Consider the following 17343-nt stretch of genomic DNA (forward strand, 5'->3'; position numbering starts at 1 on the left):
GTGGTGTCCCTGGACACATTACTTTTTGCATATAAAGGAAAACACTGTACGGCAAAAAGTTCTCAGTGGTGCCTCCTGCATGAGAACCCCCTCACTCTCTTATCTAATGATCACATCACAGCCTTCTTGTTAGTGGGCTAGCTTCAGGCACCGAGGCACAAATTCAGGACTGCTAATAGACTCAGGGGAAGGTTTTCAAAGCCACAAAGGGGAGTAAGGCTCTTCACTCCCACTGAAAGTCAAGAGGAGTTTGGCACTTAAATCCCATTTGGCTTCCCCCTCAGTTCACAGAGCCCTATTTTAAAGAATTCTGTGAGACCATGGCAGCCCATCAGAAATAAAGCACAGGTGTCAGCATTTGGAGCACCTAGCCAGTAAAGACAATGAACTAATTGCACTTAAGCAACCAAAAAGCAACAATTAATACTGGAACATAACATGCTTTAGACATGTTCTATGTGTGTGGTTACATCTCTTTTGTTCAACACTGCACCTGCCATTTGGATTTGGTTTCACATGACAGAACTAAGCTTGCTGTATTCCAGAGAACAGGGAAATTGCTACTTTTCATATTTACCAAAGAAGAGAGAGAGTGAGAGACGCTTATTTTCACAGCTCTGCTGACTTTTCATTTACTTATTTTAATGAAAGGCTAGTGCAACAGGGCAGCAGTTTCATAGACCCAGAAAATGCAAGATAAACTCCCCTGCAATTTAAAAGGTGGGAAAACAAATCTCATCTTTTTAGCATGACGGATACTTAAAATTGTCTGACAAGCCCCTTTAATAATAAGTTTTATGTTTCAAGTTCAATGTTCTCTGCAGTCTCTCTCTGTCTCTCGCTCCAATGGTAGACCGACGTCATTGCTGTTTTTGCCAGAACAAGCACAGACCCTTCACTAATTACTGGAAAAGCTGCTCTCTCTACCCATGACCTCAGCATCTTACTACGTTGATCAAACCCTATTTATTTATTTTATTAAATAAAAAAGATGAAGGATTTTTCAGAACTGGGCTTGAAAATTCCATTTACCCACACACATGGATGATGAGTAGGAAGCCTTCCCTTGTGTTTAGGTGGGGGTCTCCATTATCACTTTCATTTACAAAGAAAAAGAAGTTTCTAGCCCCTATGGTAAGGAAGAAAACCTTCCAGACATAACCAAATGGAGGTTTGTCTTCCCAGTCTGAACACAGACTACTCCAATGCCTCTGCTGTTGCTCCTAGATTTGTCAAGCATCAGCCAAATGGTCAGTTTCAGTAGAAAGGTCAGTTTCACAGCTGCTATTCAGGACTCTGTAGGCAGCAAATTGTCAAGTATCAGGCTAATGTCATGCTGCTTCCAGAGAAAAATATGTGCAATAGGGGTAGGCAACAGAGGCTTCCACAGGAGAGGAGGACACACAAAAACAGAGGCTAGGGCAGAAGGAGTAGCTGAGACCTCTCCCTGCAACCTGGAGGCACTGGAATTAGGAGATGAGACACAAAACTCCTTCTCCCTTCCAGCAGCTAGAATGGAGTGGAGATTCAAATTTATCAAACACCTACTAGCTAAAGGCTGATGTGAAAGACGAAACAGTGGGTGCAGCAGAACCAATGCTAAAATTGCTTAACTGCAGGAGAAGACCAAACCAATTTCAACACCATTCCAGAAGCCTGTGGCTGAGCTCTGCTCAGAGCAAGGTCTGGAACATGGTTTCTGAAATGGTGCAAATCCTGGATTTGCAGTTTAACCATCCTTGCCACCAGTCGATGACACCTATTGCCATCAATAAGTACATTACTAATACAGACAAGTCCTAATCAAGATCCAGGGACAGAAATCCCAGCAACTGAGGGCTACGGGGGTGGGTGAGTTTCTCACTAGGTTACTGCTCCTGGACTTTGCCAGTGGGGTCTCCCACCCTGCCTTTCATTTATTCCTCAAGCTGCAGGATTAGTCCTCTGGATAGCAGGTGTCTGGTAAACTTTTCAATCCCTGTTACATAAAAATATTGATACAATGTACATAATACAGTAATGACATGGCATCATCCCATGCAAACCAGCTCAGGTGCTGCACACTTTCTGTTTTCACCAACACAGACACTGTTAGCAACCTGCGGTGGCTGTTTACTAGGCTGTAAAGTTAAAAATAATTCATAATGAAAGACTCTCCATCACATACAGGACAAGTATGGCTTTTGCTGCTGCTATTTTTCTCTTTATTTCCAGAAGCGTCTCATCTGCAAAATGTGCCTATAATACCCCTGTGATGCTGACAGGCCAGCTCAGGTCAGAGCAATAGGTCAATTCACTTGTGTGTGAATAGCAAAGAAATGTTAAGTGTACTAATTCACTCATGTTTTAATTTAGTTCAAAGGAAATATGAATGATATTGTTTTCACTTATCTATTACTTGCTGATTATTATAGCATTACATTATGTATACCTTGTAATTGGATAACCCTAGACTAAAGTGTGTGTTAGTGCTAAGATGAAAAGATGTCTGAGTGTAAACTGCATGAAAACTAATGAAATGTTACTTGTATTGTTTTCACTTATCTATCCCTATTAGAATTGAATTTTGTATATCATTGTAACTAAATTACTTGTGAATGCAATAGAAGTAAAATGCTAACTTCAAAGCAAGGGCTGTTGTGTTCAAAAATGGAAATTCACAAACTAAGTCTTATAGTTGCTACTCATCAAAACCCACATGGGCGAAGACACTGGTCAGAGTGTCTTTTGTGAGCAAGATCTATAAATACTTGTCTACGGGAATGATCCTGCATCTCTGAACTTTTTGGACACTCACAGGAAAGGATTCCAGATGCAAGACAGATCCCGCAAGTTACTTTGTGTAACCAAGAGAGATTTATGAACACTAGCAGATTACTACATCTCTGATATCCTTTTGGACTTACAAACTTTGACTCACCTGTTAATATTTTTTACCTGCTTTAACCCCTCAATAACACTCAATTATTTTTCTTACCCAATAAACCTTTAATTAGTTTACTAGAGAAATCGGCTGCTTGCTTTTGAGATCAAGAGTATCCACTGACGTGGGGTAAGTGACTGACCCTTTGGGCTTGGGAGTAACCTGAAGTGGTGTGATTTTTTTATTTTAATAACCTTTTATCACTAAATTCAATCTGTCTGCGTGGCAAGACAGGCTGGAGAGTCTAACGGGATCATCTGTGACTCCATGTAATTGTGGTATAGTAATCCAGGAGTGCATATTTGTTATTGGCTTGGTGAAATCTAATTATAAAATATACCACCAGTTTGGGGTGTCTGCTCTATTTTCTGACAGTCTGATCTGAGATTGGCACTCATAGTTGTCAGCCTCTCCAGACAGTGTGACAACCCCTACTCTGACAGCCTGCTGTCATTCACAATTCAGACTGAACTTCTCCAAGCACTGCCAAGTAATAGTTAAGGGAGTGAGGTAGTGCACAGACAAATAGTTCAGGTCAGTCACTTCTTACACCTCCTAAATGAAACTAAGCAATTCCTCTACCTAGCTGACACAAGTACAGGCTTTTCAGTTAGGAGAGTAGCAAGAGAAATCCCAGGTGTGATATTTGGACTCCCGTTGTCAAATAAACTGGCACTGCACTCATGTTCTCATAGCAGACATCCATTAGCCATGCTGAACAGAGTTCCCATGAACAGAACAGAGAGAGAGAAACCCTGAACATCAGAGTTTCTGCACCCAATTTAAAGCAAAACCAGATGGGTGTTCAGTGCAGTGTACTGCAAACACTTTATGCACTGATCTGCATACAGTAAAGGTCTCTCAGAACTCACATAAAATAACCAGTACAGCTTTCAGAGAAGCAAGGGAAGTGACAATTCATTTATATCTAATGGGATCAAACGTGTTCTGCTAACCCAAGGGGCATGTTCTCCTAAAGGGTAACCGTATTCTATCCCCTCAAATGCTTTGATGTTCTCCTTCCCTCAATCTGACAAAACATCAGATTCAAGGGGTGAGTGTCTGGGACAGGTTCTGACTTTGGCAATCAGTTCAAAAGAAAGAGGAGCAATTAAGCAATGAGCATGACAAATGCTAAGATTGCTCAAGAGGACCCTGCCCCCTGCTTTGAAATGTCTTCAGGAATGGTGCGTGTATGTTTCAAAACATGAATGCACACATACAGCCTTCTGAAGAGACCGTCCCCAGTGGGGTAACATTTCTCTCAGCTTCAAAGACCCCCTTACAATAATATCTGGACTGCAGCAACTCCTTCCCCAGAGCATGTCAAATAGCATTAGAAATGTTAGCTGAGTTTCCCAACGTTTCTATGAAATAAGTGATAGTTAACACGATTACGCTCATTTTACAGGTTGCAGAGCAAGGTTAAGTGATTTGCCCAAGATCAAACAGTCAGTGACACTGATGGCATACTCAATTAGTCCTGGTCATCTGTTCCCCCCTCTAACGACTACGCTGGAGGGATTTCCTTTATGTATGGTAAGTATCAACTCATTTACTCTGAAAAACACAAACATGCTTGTTGTATGGCACAGTTCCCCTATGCATACTACAGGGAATACTTACAACACTGCAGCCAGTCATTTGGTTATCTAAGGCACCACCTCAAAGCAGTCTCTCCCAATCTTTTCAGGTTCATCATCAACATCCAGCGTGCGTAGACTACCAAGGACCACTGTGCCAGCCAAAATGACCACAGCTGATGGCATCGCATTAGGCACTGTATATTGAACTTCCCAGATCTGAGTCAATACTGCAAACTGGGGTCAGGGCATACACCCCTTTGCTCATCAATGGAGAGTTTGAGAGCACAGTGCGCCGGGGTGTTTTTATCCATCCTGGTGACATGGCCAAAAAGCATGCAGTACAGCTTTTGAATATAATGAGCAACTGAAGGAAGGCCAGATCTCTGTCATAATTTTGAAAAGATCTGGCTTTCCTTTCAGGTTGACAACTGTCACAGTTCAGGAAAACTGCACCTGTATTCCCCCTCCATGGCGTATCACGGGCACCTACTTTTAGACTTCCAGCCATTACCTTTCTTGGGTGGAAAGCTGCATCTCTCCCCCCCTGACTGGTGTTTTCCCCAGACTACATTGTGATATTCCCAGCAAACTAGACTCCCTAAACAAGCTAGCATCTGCACTTCAGTTCTCTCTGATGGCTTATGAACAGCAGAACTGAAAGCAGTTATAAGTTAAGCACAGACCTTTATAAGCAACACATTTATTCTTAAGGTGAAAGCAATACAGAGAAAACATATAAAAACAATAAACGTTCCTACATGCATGCTAGAAGCTTACCAGAGGTCATCCATCAGTCTTACAGGGCCTCAGTAGGTCAAAGTCCTTCCAACCCTTCCCAGGAAGGATTGGGGTCCGCCTTGGCCACAAAGTTCTGACCATTTGCTGGATGAGAAAGGTAGCTCTGAGACAGTTTAAACTGAGACTACTTATCCAGAAGTCCTTTTTTTGTCTGTTGGTCTCTGGAGAATCCAGTTTGAACTACTATATGCCTCTCTAGGTGGTGGCATTTCTATGGAGGTATCACAACTTGAGTCAATTCACCTAATCTTAGTTCCTGGAAGAGCTGTGGTTATCCTTCCCCATGGAATTACATACAATTCCTGGCCCTGACAATCATAGAATCATAGAATATCAGGGTTGGAAGGGACCTCAGGAGGTCATCTAGTCCAACCCCCTGCTCAAAGCAGGACCAATCCCCAGCTAAAGCATCCCAGCCAGGGCTTTGTCAAGCCTGACCTTAAAAACTTCTAAGGAAGGAGAGTCCACCACCTCCCTAGGTAACGCATTCCAGTGTTTCACCACCCTCCTAGTGAAAGTTTTTCCTAATATTCAACCTAAACCTTCCCCACTGCAACTTGAGACCATTACTCCTCGTTCTGTCATCTGCTACCACTGAGAACAGTCTAGATCCATCCTCTTTGGAATCCTCTTTCAGGTAGCTGAAAGCAGCTATCAAATCCCCCCTCATTCTTCTCTTCCACAGACTAAACAATCCCAGTTCCCTCAGCCTCTCCTCATAAGTCATGTGCTCCAGGCCCCTAATCATTTTTGTTGCCCTCCGCTGGACGTTTTCCAATTTTTCCACATCCTTCTTGTAGTGTGGGGCCCAAAACTGTACACAGTACTCCAGATGACGCCTCACCAATGTCGAATAGAGGGGAATGATCACTTCCCTCAATCTGCTGGCAATGCCCCTACTTATACATCCCAAAATGCCATTGGCCTTCTTGGCAACAATGGCACACTGTTGACTCATATCCAGCTTCTCGTCCACTGTAACCCCTTGGTCCTTTTCTGCAGAACTGCTGCTTAGCTATTTGGTCCCTAGTCTGTAGCGGTGCATGAGATTCTTCCATCCTAAGTGACTCTGCACTTGTCCTTGTTGAACCCCATCAGATTTCTTTTGGCCCAATCCTCTAATTTGTCTAGGTCCCTCTGTATCCTATCCCTACCCTCCAGCGTATCTACCTCTCCTCCCAGATTAGTGTCATCTGCAAACTTGCTGAGGGTGCAATCCACATCATCCTCCAGATCGTTAATGAAGATATTGAACAAAACCGGCCCGAGGACCAACCCTTGGGGCACTCCACTTGATACCGCCTGCCAACTAGACATGGAGCCATTGATCACTACCCATTGAGCCCGACAATGTAGCCAAGAATACTGTGGGAGACCATGTCAAAAGCTTTGCTAAAGTCAAGGAACAACACGTCCACTGCTTTCCCCTCATCCACAGAGCCAGTTATCTCATCATAGAAGGCAATTAGATTAGTCAAACATGACTTGCCCTTGGTGAATCCATGCTGACTGTTCCTGATCACTTTCCTCTCCTCTAAGTGCTTCAGAATTGATTCCTTGGGGACCTGCTCCATGATTTTTCCAGGGACTGAGGTGAGGCTGACTGGCCTGTAGTTCCCAGGATGCTCCTTCTTCCCTTTTTTAAAGATGGGCACTACATTAGTCTTTTTCCAGACATCCGGGACCTCTCCCGATTGCCATGAGTTTTCAAAGATAATCCATAAATTTAACACTATAAGATCTCCCAGAGTTATCACAGGAAATTGCAATATCAGCCACAGCAACTCCTTATTAGAAATAAAAAAAACTTCATGACTCCCATTCACTTTTTAGTCTTACTTCTTTAGTAAAGTATCAGTAACAACAATAATAAGCCTATCTAATTTGAGTATGTTTCAAGAGGTCAAGAATACTTGTCCCTGAAGGGAAATGGTGGGCAGGGAGTGGAAGAGAGTGGCTTTAATTGTAGTAAAATTTTCAGTGTCTTGTGACCCCTGGATTGCCTTTCATGACACCCTGGGGAGTCACAACGTACGGGCTGAGAAACAGCAATCTAAGGCAAATGATAAATTGTTAAGCATGACCACTGTATAACACCAAATAATATTCTAATAGGAATTTTAGCTGCTCTGCCGGTGACACCAGCCTTCATACCACATTTGCCCACTACTTTCACAAACATTTGTGTGTTTTACTCCCTGCTATTCCTCTGCATGGAATGCCTTTCCCACTTAGAACCATCAAGACACATTTATGACACAATATCCACATGACATTAGCCAATGAACACACTTATTAACTCTGTGAAAACTCATATACACCAAGCATCACTCCATCAGACCATCCAATAACTCTTGCCGAGTTACCGTATTGTCCCTCTGTCCCCTGTCTCAATTAGGTTTGATTTAGTCTGTACACTCCTCAGGGCAGCAAGAAGGTCTGCCTTCTCTTTTGAGAGGTACCAAGCATATCACTGGGCACACTATAAATACATAAACAGATTGAAAAGCAGTTTTATTTATCGGTGCACATGGGGTACGATTGAATTTGAGCTATGGCAAGCTTCTACACATTGCCCTCTCTTCGTAATCAAATTACAAAATCTACAATATTAAGAGCATGTAAAGTGAAACTAGAAACAACTGAAGGATCTCTTACCTATCCACTAACTACCCTAACAACTTGAGCTCTGCCCACCCTCAGTTCCATGTGGATTGGTACATTTTCTTTCCAAGATTCCATACAAAATCTGTGTTAAGAGAGGTTCAACGCTGATAAGAAACCAACGTTTGCCTAGGAGCAGGCAAACGTTAAAGAAACATTTTTAGAAAGTGAAATGCCATCCATTTTTCAGTAGCATAACTAAACTGGCTTCTCTGATTAACCTCCAGCTCTTTTTTAAAAAAACGGCTTCTCTAGGCAGGGACTCAACATGAAAAAAATGTATGCAGAAAGCAAATTTGTTTGGTTTTTTTTAGAAACAGAAATTGGAAGTGAAGGCAAAAAAGTGAGCTTACAATAGAAACAGTCCTACATCTTGAACTATGGAGTCTCTATTGCGACTCCATTATGCAGGTAAATTGTCAGAATGGTAAAACTTTATCCTCCACACTTGTAAAAAGACACATCTGAGCTATAAAGAATCACATTAGATTAGGGTTAGAAGAGACCTCAGGAGGTCATCTAGTCCAAGCCCCTGCTCAAAGCAGGACCAACCCCAACTAAATCATCCCAGCCAGGGCTTTGTCAAGCCGGGCCTTAAAAACCTCTAAGGATGGAGATTCCACCATCCCCCTAGGTAACCCATTCCAGTGCTTCACCTCCCTCCTAGTGAAATAGTGTTTCCTAATATCCAACCTAGACCTTCCCCACTGCAACTTGAGACCATTGCTCCTTGTTCTGTACTAGCTGTAGTGCTGCGTTACACTCTCATAGCTAGATGCTAAATTTGCTTCAGGCAACAGCACGATATATAAACACGAAAAATTAAAATTAACACAGGCTTCTCGTCCACCTGCACTTGTGCACTCAGAACTGAAGAAAACTGACAAAACTGCCTTTTATTTTTTCTGTGGAGACACCCTGGGAGATAATACACAGAAAAAATATGGAAACCTGGAAGTTACAAAGCTCATCCGATGAAGTGAGCTGTAGCTCTCGAAAGCTTATGCTCAAATAAATTGGTTAGTCTCTAAGGTGCCACAAGTACTCCTTTTCTTTTTAAAGAGTTAACTGCTAATGGTTAACTTACCATATACAACGAAGCTGGGTCTAACTTATACCAGTACCATAAATTTGCTTGACTAAAACTGAGGGTGTGTTTAAAAGGGTGGTATCATTTCCTGCAGGCTCCTTATCATTAAACAAAGCACACATGGAGACAAAACAGTGTTGTAGCTAAACAAAACCAATGAATGCCTTAAAACATGACTTCACTTCCTACCCAGCTGAAAGTGGAAATCCTGTCCAAGTCTCCTATTTTGAGGATTCATATTTAATACACCAAACAATAGGTTCTTAGCCTCGGCAGCTATTTAAAGTTACATTGGAAGAGCCGGCTAGGTTTGCTTTAGTAAGTGACTCGGGATTCCTGTGCTAATTGTGCCCTCTATCATGACCCTGTCACGGTGACTTGAACTTTTTCTACAAAAGGATTTAAACAGGAAAAGATACCTAGTATAAAAATTGTTTATTTTGTATGCAATGTATTGGCTTTGTGTCAGTGCCTTTGCCCCTGGGTGGCTGGCACACACAAAGATTAAGGGATCCAACTACTGCTACCAGATAAAGGAGTTCTTTTGTTCAAGGAGTTTAGCACTCTGCTTTTGAAATTTAAGGACCCCGGGTGTGATTTAGTGTGTGCGCATGAGATACCCACTGTTTGCAACACACAGATTTACTACAGGCTGAAATAAATAGATATTGCAACAACAATGGAGAGAGGCTACATTCAAAGTTTTAAACCTTCAACGCTGAAATCTATTTCCTAGCCAAAGTCTTTCCACCTCTTCAATAAACACTCAGTGGCTTGTTAATGTAGGGTTGTCATAAAATCTATGGCATTATATAGCTTCCAAACACGCCATCATATATACTCCCTATACAGTCTTCACCATTTTTTTCCTATGACATATGTCGTTTAGCTGGTTTCATCTCCTTTTAATAACTCTGCATAATGCACCGAAGTATACCAGAGAGGCTGCAGTATATAACTGGTTTTCGTTATATCATGTCTCTATTTTAGCTTTGTAGAGGTTTCATTATTAAGAATATTTTAAAACAAGTCCACATGACTATTATTGCCAAGTGATCATTTGTTACACAACTTGTTTAATCTTTTGGTCTTCTAGAAGAAAGGTTATTTAATAAAGTAGAGAGGGCAGCCTTTTCTATTACCAGTAGTTTCCTAGGTGGGAACATATTCAGTGGTGGAGGAGAATAAGCATGAACATACATTTTAAAAAATGCAAAATCAAGTATATATTTTAAATGAAGATATTCATCGTTCAATAGCAATTTATTTCACTTTAAACAGCAGCAGTCAAGTAGAAAAAAATCCTAAAATTAAATGAATTACAAAAAATTTAGGCAGAATCTCCCCATTTGAACATAATTAAGGACAAATATAGTGAACAACATTAAAAAGTCAACATTTTCTGAAAGTTATGGAACCATGCAGCAGTAACAGAGATATAATATTTCTACATATTCAGAAGAGGAAATAATTGGGGTACCCCAAATGCATGGTAATTGTTGGCAAATGGCAACTACCACAGACACACACACATGATGCTTAAGAGCCTAATTCTGCTCCCACTGAAACCAGTGCAAAACTTCCATTGACTTCAGCATTACAGGAGCAGGCCCTAATGAATTAGATACTTCACACAGGACAACTTCTGAAAATGATAAACGATAAAACACTATAGGGAACATGGAGTCAATGGTATGGCATATAATCACCTTCTTTATTGTTTTAATGACATGGCTCACAAACATGACATTTCTTACCCGACCAATATGTTAAGAGTGAAGTTTTGTTTGCCTGCAGCCAACTATTGTTACTGCAACAGAACAATTAAGGGCTTCTTCCTACTCTCATTTAAGTCCTAACTTCCTCAACTACAGCTAAAAGGAAAGAGAGAGAAATGAAGCCTTAGACAGATTAATAGGAATGTTAAATCATGTAACCCACTTAAAATAAGCTTGCACGTAGCAGTCCAAGGCCCAGTGGGTAAATCCCCACCTCACAAACTCACACAATGGGCACTAACTGGGACTTAGGAGACTCGAGTTCAATTTCCTGTTCCACCACAAACTTCCTGTGTGACTTTGTGCAAATCACTTAGCCTCTCTGTGACGCAGTTCACCATCTGTAAAACAAGGATACTAGCACTTTCCTATTTCACAGGAGTAGGGTGACCAGATGACAAGAACAAAATATCGGGACACATGGGGGGGGCAGCCACAGGCTCACCCCTTCACCAGGGCCGGCTCTAAGTTTTTTGCCTCCTCAAGAAAAGCAAAAAAAGCCGGAGTGCCACAAAATATCGGGACAAATAGCGTCCCGACCGTACATCAGTCGGCACACAGGACAAACAATTAAATATCGGGACATCTGGTCACCCTACACAGGAGTGTTGTGAGGACAAATGCATTAAAACCTGTGAGGCTGTCAGATGCTATGGAAAGGAAGACTACATAAGAACCGAAGATAAATAAATATCACCACAAAGTACCAAACAAGATGTAAAGGTCAAACTATTCTGCAGCATCAGCATTTACTTCTGGCAAAAAGGAAAACATTTCAAATTATGGGTTATAAACATGAGCTCAACAGGGAAAACAAAAAGGCAGCAGTTTGGTGAAATGCTTCATTTTAGAAAGCAAAAGGAAAGCACTAACACAAACAAAATAAATGTTCAGTTTAACAAAATGGTTTAACTGCATTATACCACTTGATGCGTACTCAGGTTGGTAAAAAAGCTGCTGAAGGGTTGGGCTGTGTTGCCTACCAGTTAAGGCATCATGAACGGAACAAATTTCATGACCCTTTAGTTCATACTTGATATTGTATTACCATACATCAGCTTGATTGGGGATTTGATTTTAGCAGCAGAATATTATTTTCCCTTGGGTTGATAAAAATAACATAGTGGGACAGAGTAACCAATCTCACTTTTTTCAAGCCCAAAAAACAACAGTATATTAAAAAAGTAGCAATATATATTTCATTCTTTAATTTTAAAATGATTCTTTGTCCTAAATTAGCTACAGCGTCTTAACTCCAGTGAAGCTTCTGCTTTAGTTCAGAGGAGCATTAGATCCACCCACAATTCTGTTCCACTAATAGGGGATCTTCAGCAGTAATCATCTCATCTTCCAGTAAGGGACTAAGGCCTAGTCTACACTTCCACTTACAGTGCTGAAACTTTCTTCGCTCAGGGGTGTGGGAAAAAAAGTCTGAGCGATGCAAGTTTCAGCGCTGTAAAGTAGCAGTATAGACAGTGCTACAAGCCGCGCTCCCAGCGCTGGTAGCTATTGCCCTTGCAGAGGTGGTTTTATTACAGCGCTGGGAGACCTCTCTCCAGCGCTGGAGCTGCGACTCCCCAGCCACGTTAAAGCGCTGTCGGGTGTGTAGACATACCCTTAATCTATATTATGCTCTTCTGAACCCTCCTTTACTGGGACCTGGTAAATGTTCCTGCTTATATGCAGGCTACATAGCAAGCCAAGTCCCTTTTATGATACCTGTTGGATCCCTATCTGCTATTAGATGATCATAATGCTTCCTTTTACTCCTGTAGCAAATAACTGTAGAACAGTCAGGGCACCCAGTATCTAGTTTAGAAAGGAAGGTCAGTAAAAGGTTGTCAGTGGAGAGGTGAAATAGAAAAATCAACAAAAGGGCAAAACGAGGTCCTACTGCAATAACAAAGGTCCATCTAGCCCAGTATCCTGTCTTCCAACAGTGGCCAATGTCAGGTGCCCCAGAGGGCATGAACAGATAATCATCAAGTGATCCAACCCGTCGCTCATTCCCAGCTTCTGGCAAGCAGAGGCTAGGGACACCATCCCTGCCCACCCTGGCTAAAAGCCATTGATGGACCTATCCTCCATGAATTTATCTAAATCTTTTTTGAACCCTGTTATAGTCTTGCCCTTCACAATATCCTCTGGCAAAGAGTTCCACAGGTTCACTGTGTGTTGTGTGAAGAAATACTTCCTTTTGTTTGTTTTAAACCTGCTGCCTATTGATTTCATTTGGTGACCCCTAGTTCTTGTGTTATAAGAATGAGTAAATAACACTTCCTTATTTACTTTCGCCATACCAGTCATGATTTTATAGACCTCAATCATATCCCCCCTTAGTTGTCTCTTTTCCAAGCTGAAAAGTCCCAGTCTTATCCCAGAAGCTGTTCCATACCCCTAATAATTTTTGTTGCCTTTTTCTGAACCTTTTCCAATTCCAATATATCTTTTTAGAGATGGGATGATCACATCTGCACACAGTATTCAAGATGTGGGCGTACCATGGATTTATATAGATGCAATATAATATTTTCTGCCTTATTATCTATCCCTTTCTTAATGATTCCCAACATTCTGTTGCTTTTTTGACTGTCGCTACACATTAAGTGGATATTTTCAGAGAACTATCCACAATGACTCCAAGGTCTCTTTCTTGAGTGGTAACAGCTAATTTAGACCCCATCATTTTATATGTACAGTTGGGATGATGTTTTCCAATGTGCATTACTTTGCATTTATCAGCACTGAATTTCATCTGCCATTTTTTTGCCCAGTCACAAGAGATCCTTTTGTAGCTCTCGCAGTCTGCCTGGGACTTAACTATCTTGAGTAGTTTTGTATTATCTGCAAATTTTGCCACCTCACTGTTTACCCCTTTTTCCAATATAAAGGCCTTCAGATTGTAAACTAAGTGATAATTATAACTGCCCAAGTATGCTATTGACTCTGAGACAGAGTTTAATCTTGGAGCATGGGAACTATCCTGCTTTCGCAATGGGAGGAGGAAGAGGACAGACCCCGTTAAATTTATTCTAGCATATAAAAGGTGTTTTTGTTGAAAATGTGGTCTCTCTCAAGTTATTCTTTGTTATAGGTTTTGTGTTTTAGGCATAGGCACACCCTGTCTGTGCCAACTGGATGTGGTTTGTAACCCAATGGGGGGTAATAAACATTTTATATATGTGCACACAGATCAAAAGGTAAAAGATGGGGTGACCTCTCCTAAGCATCTCAAAATCAAAAGTTCTTACTAATCTCCTTCGCAGCAGTAAGCAAAGGAAACAGAGCTTGTATAAAAACAACCCTAATTACCACCACCCAATAGAGAGACAAGTGACATTCTGTTAATTATGCAACACTCCTGGTACAAATCTAGACAGTGATTTTCCCACTTTTGTTCCTCCTCTTGGCTGAGGTGATCATTACTTCAGAACGAAACCCAGTCCAGTTCTGGCCCACCCTGCCTCCCCCAACACTAACTAGCAATGGGAATGCAAGATGGAACAATTTTATAATCAGGTGCTTTTAAAAAACTGCCACTTCCAGTATTCAACTCTTCATAGGAACTTTTCAGTCCTAACCCACCAACAAATCCTAAAAAAAATCCTCAAAAGTCTCACTGTAATACAATTTCAAAATTGTACTACACATATGAACATGTGTCTGTGTTTAAAGGAGACTGTGGGTTTTCACGGTCCAAACACTAAGCTATTCCTTCTATGAATCCATAACATGTTAAATGACCCACAAGAAAATGAAGTCTGATCCATTTCTGCTTACATATTTGTATGATAATTTTACTGGGTTATTGGATATTTCCACTCTGTCATTGTGGGAGTAGGACTGTCAAGTCCTGAATATTTGCAAGACATCACAGTTGGTGACCTAATTTGATGTACAATCCAGCCCAGTAATATAGTTTATTCGGAATCTAATATTTCAATTAAAAATGATCCCTATGTAAATAATAATCTTGCCCTATCTTCAACCTCTGGTTATAAATTTAAATCCTTCCTTCAGTTTTGTCACGTACAGAAGTAAAGGCTTGTATTTGAATAGTCAAAAAATTTCTTTTAAAGATTAGTTATCATATGACCAACAATGAAAACACACAGTAAAAGAGCAGATTACTCAGAGTAAGATGAAATGTAGCAGGCCTTGGACTCTGCCCTTAACAACTTTTGTTTAAAGAAAGACTTTCAGACTATGGAATATTTTTTATGTATAATGGGAATCGAAAGGGGCTCTAGCAGTTACAGGCATGTGTTTAAAAAAAGTATTTGCCTAATGCTACCTTATGTTATTCAGTCTAATCAAATGCTCTCTCTTTATGGGAGTTTGTTACTTTTAAACACTTCCCCTAGCTTAGACGGCAAAACCTAGCCTGGTCAGTTCCCCTTTCTGGTTTGCATGCACTAGCAGAGCGCTGGTATGTTTTCAAACCAGAACTGCCAGAAAAAGTTCAGAAACAAAATGGCAATGTTTCTTTTGCATATTAGGTTTAATGAAGTTTAGAAACTTTTCTCTTTAAACCTCCTTCTTCCCTGCTCCACCCCCTACACAAAAAAACCCAAGCAAACCAACAACTTCTCAGTCTTGAGCTTATGTTATGTAATATCGCGGCAGTTGGACGTCTGATCACCCTACCTTTTATGCTAGGCAGAGAACCTACACTCCTAGTTCTACCACGTGGTGATAGGCCACAAGCCATTCACTTTGCTCATGGTTTTCTTAATTTGTGTAATCATGAAGGACTTGTTAATTACCCCGGCTATGATGTTTCAACTAGGGCTGGTCTCCCACACCACTGCCTCTTGCTCATGGTTAATCCTGCAGTGAGGTCAAATAATACTTGGCCATGAGTCATCATAATCATTTCCAAGGTAACTGGCTGAATACACAAGGTAAGTACATGATTGCAGATTCACTGTAGAGTCCAGCAGGAGGAGAAGCTGAGCTAAGAGAGATCATTCTCCTACTAGAATCAGCATCTTCAAGAAAAACAACGGGGAGTCCTTGTGGCACCTTAGAGACTAACACATTTATTTGGGCATAAGCTTTCGTGAAGTGGGTTATAGCCCACAAAAGCTTATGCCCAAATAAATGTGTTAGTCTCTAAGGTGCCACAAGGACTCCTCATTGTTTTTGCTGATACAGACTAACACAGCAACCCCTCTGAAAACCATCTTCAATAAGAAAGACTGAACCATGGAACAATACTGGCTATATAGATTTCTTTCTGGATACAAGTATGATAAAATAGACTCTCTCTCCACCCTCCCCCACCAAAGACTCGTCCAATAATGAAGTCCTCCCTTCTGTGACAATATCTTCCAAAATGAAATACACATATTAAACCCAAGTTACTAGAGGTAACTGCCATCCAGCACCACTGCAGATACAATCATTAAAGTCAAACAGAAGCTCAAGTTGTGTCCTTTGTTGCATACAGGGGTGTTAGGATAACTACAATAGAAATGGATTGCTTTTGTAATGAAATCCTGTGAGGTATTCTGGCTCCTTTTCAGGCTGAAATGGAACACAGAATCGTTTCAGTTCCGTTCTGGGAAATTCTGCTATTTGGGTTCCGAGAGAGATGAGATCCCAGCACCCAATGCTGTCACAGAGTTACCGTATGCCTTGTACACACAGCACAAAAACAGCCTAAGAGTTACCAGTTCTGTATCACTTCTGTGAGAAAATTAATCATAGTATCATTGATTGCACTGGGTTTCAGTAATCAGGATTCATACTAGATTGCTCTTTCCAAGTAACTTTAATTACCCTGACAGTGCAAACAGAGACTGTACGGAGTGAATAATATGGCGAACTTTGCTTTAATCACTACATTTACCAGGAGGAAACAAAGAGACCACAGCCACCTACAGAACCATGCTGTCATTGGCAAATTCCATTTAACATGCATCTCTCCTATAACATTACCTACCACACAGATAAAAAGTACGAAATACACTAAATTACATAAGCTATACTGTTGTATATAGTTGAAAATAATAGACTATTTTCTCCTCACACTCATATCAATGTGTTATATAGCAACAGTCAGAATAAAAGGTTAATAGTAAGGAATGCCATCTGGAAAATTTTCATACCCATGGTGTTGAAGCCACTGAAGGAAATTGTTGCCCTTCTTTAATTACATGAAGCCTGGGTCAAAGAGGCTCCAAGAATGACTCTTCCTGAGCCCTATATACCTCAGGCGCAGGAAAGTCACCAAGGACCAAGCACATTTATTGGAGAGAGATCACACCGTGCAACATCTTCAGAAACTATGTCTCTGTGTTTAAGTGCATGAAGGTGTTTTAGGTTTAAGGCAGGGGCTTGTTTCAATAAGTCTACATTCATAGGAACCGACTCTATGGGTGCTCCAGAGTTGGAACACCCACAGAAAAAAAACAGTGGATGCTTAGCATCCACCAGCAGCCAGCTCCTCCCCCTCCCACTGCCAGTGCCTCCCGCCCACTGCCGGCCCTGCTGATCAAT

At 41.1% G+C, this 17343-nt stretch overlaps 1 protein-coding gene across 1 annotated transcript in view; it reads right to left on the reverse strand.

The window, feature by feature from the left end:
* The window catches only part of LOC141995350 (A-kinase anchor protein 13-like), a 150600-nt gene that overhangs the window by 14067 nt on the left and 119190 nt on the right, over positions 1 to 17343 (reverse strand). The window lies entirely within an intron of this gene.

The sequence above is a fragment of the Natator depressus genome, chromosome 10 (genome assembly GCF_965152275.1).
Source record: "Natator depressus isolate rNatDep1 chromosome 10, rNatDep2.hap1, whole genome shotgun sequence".
Classification (NCBI taxonomy): Eukaryota; Metazoa; Chordata; order Testudines; family Cheloniidae; genus Natator; species Natator depressus.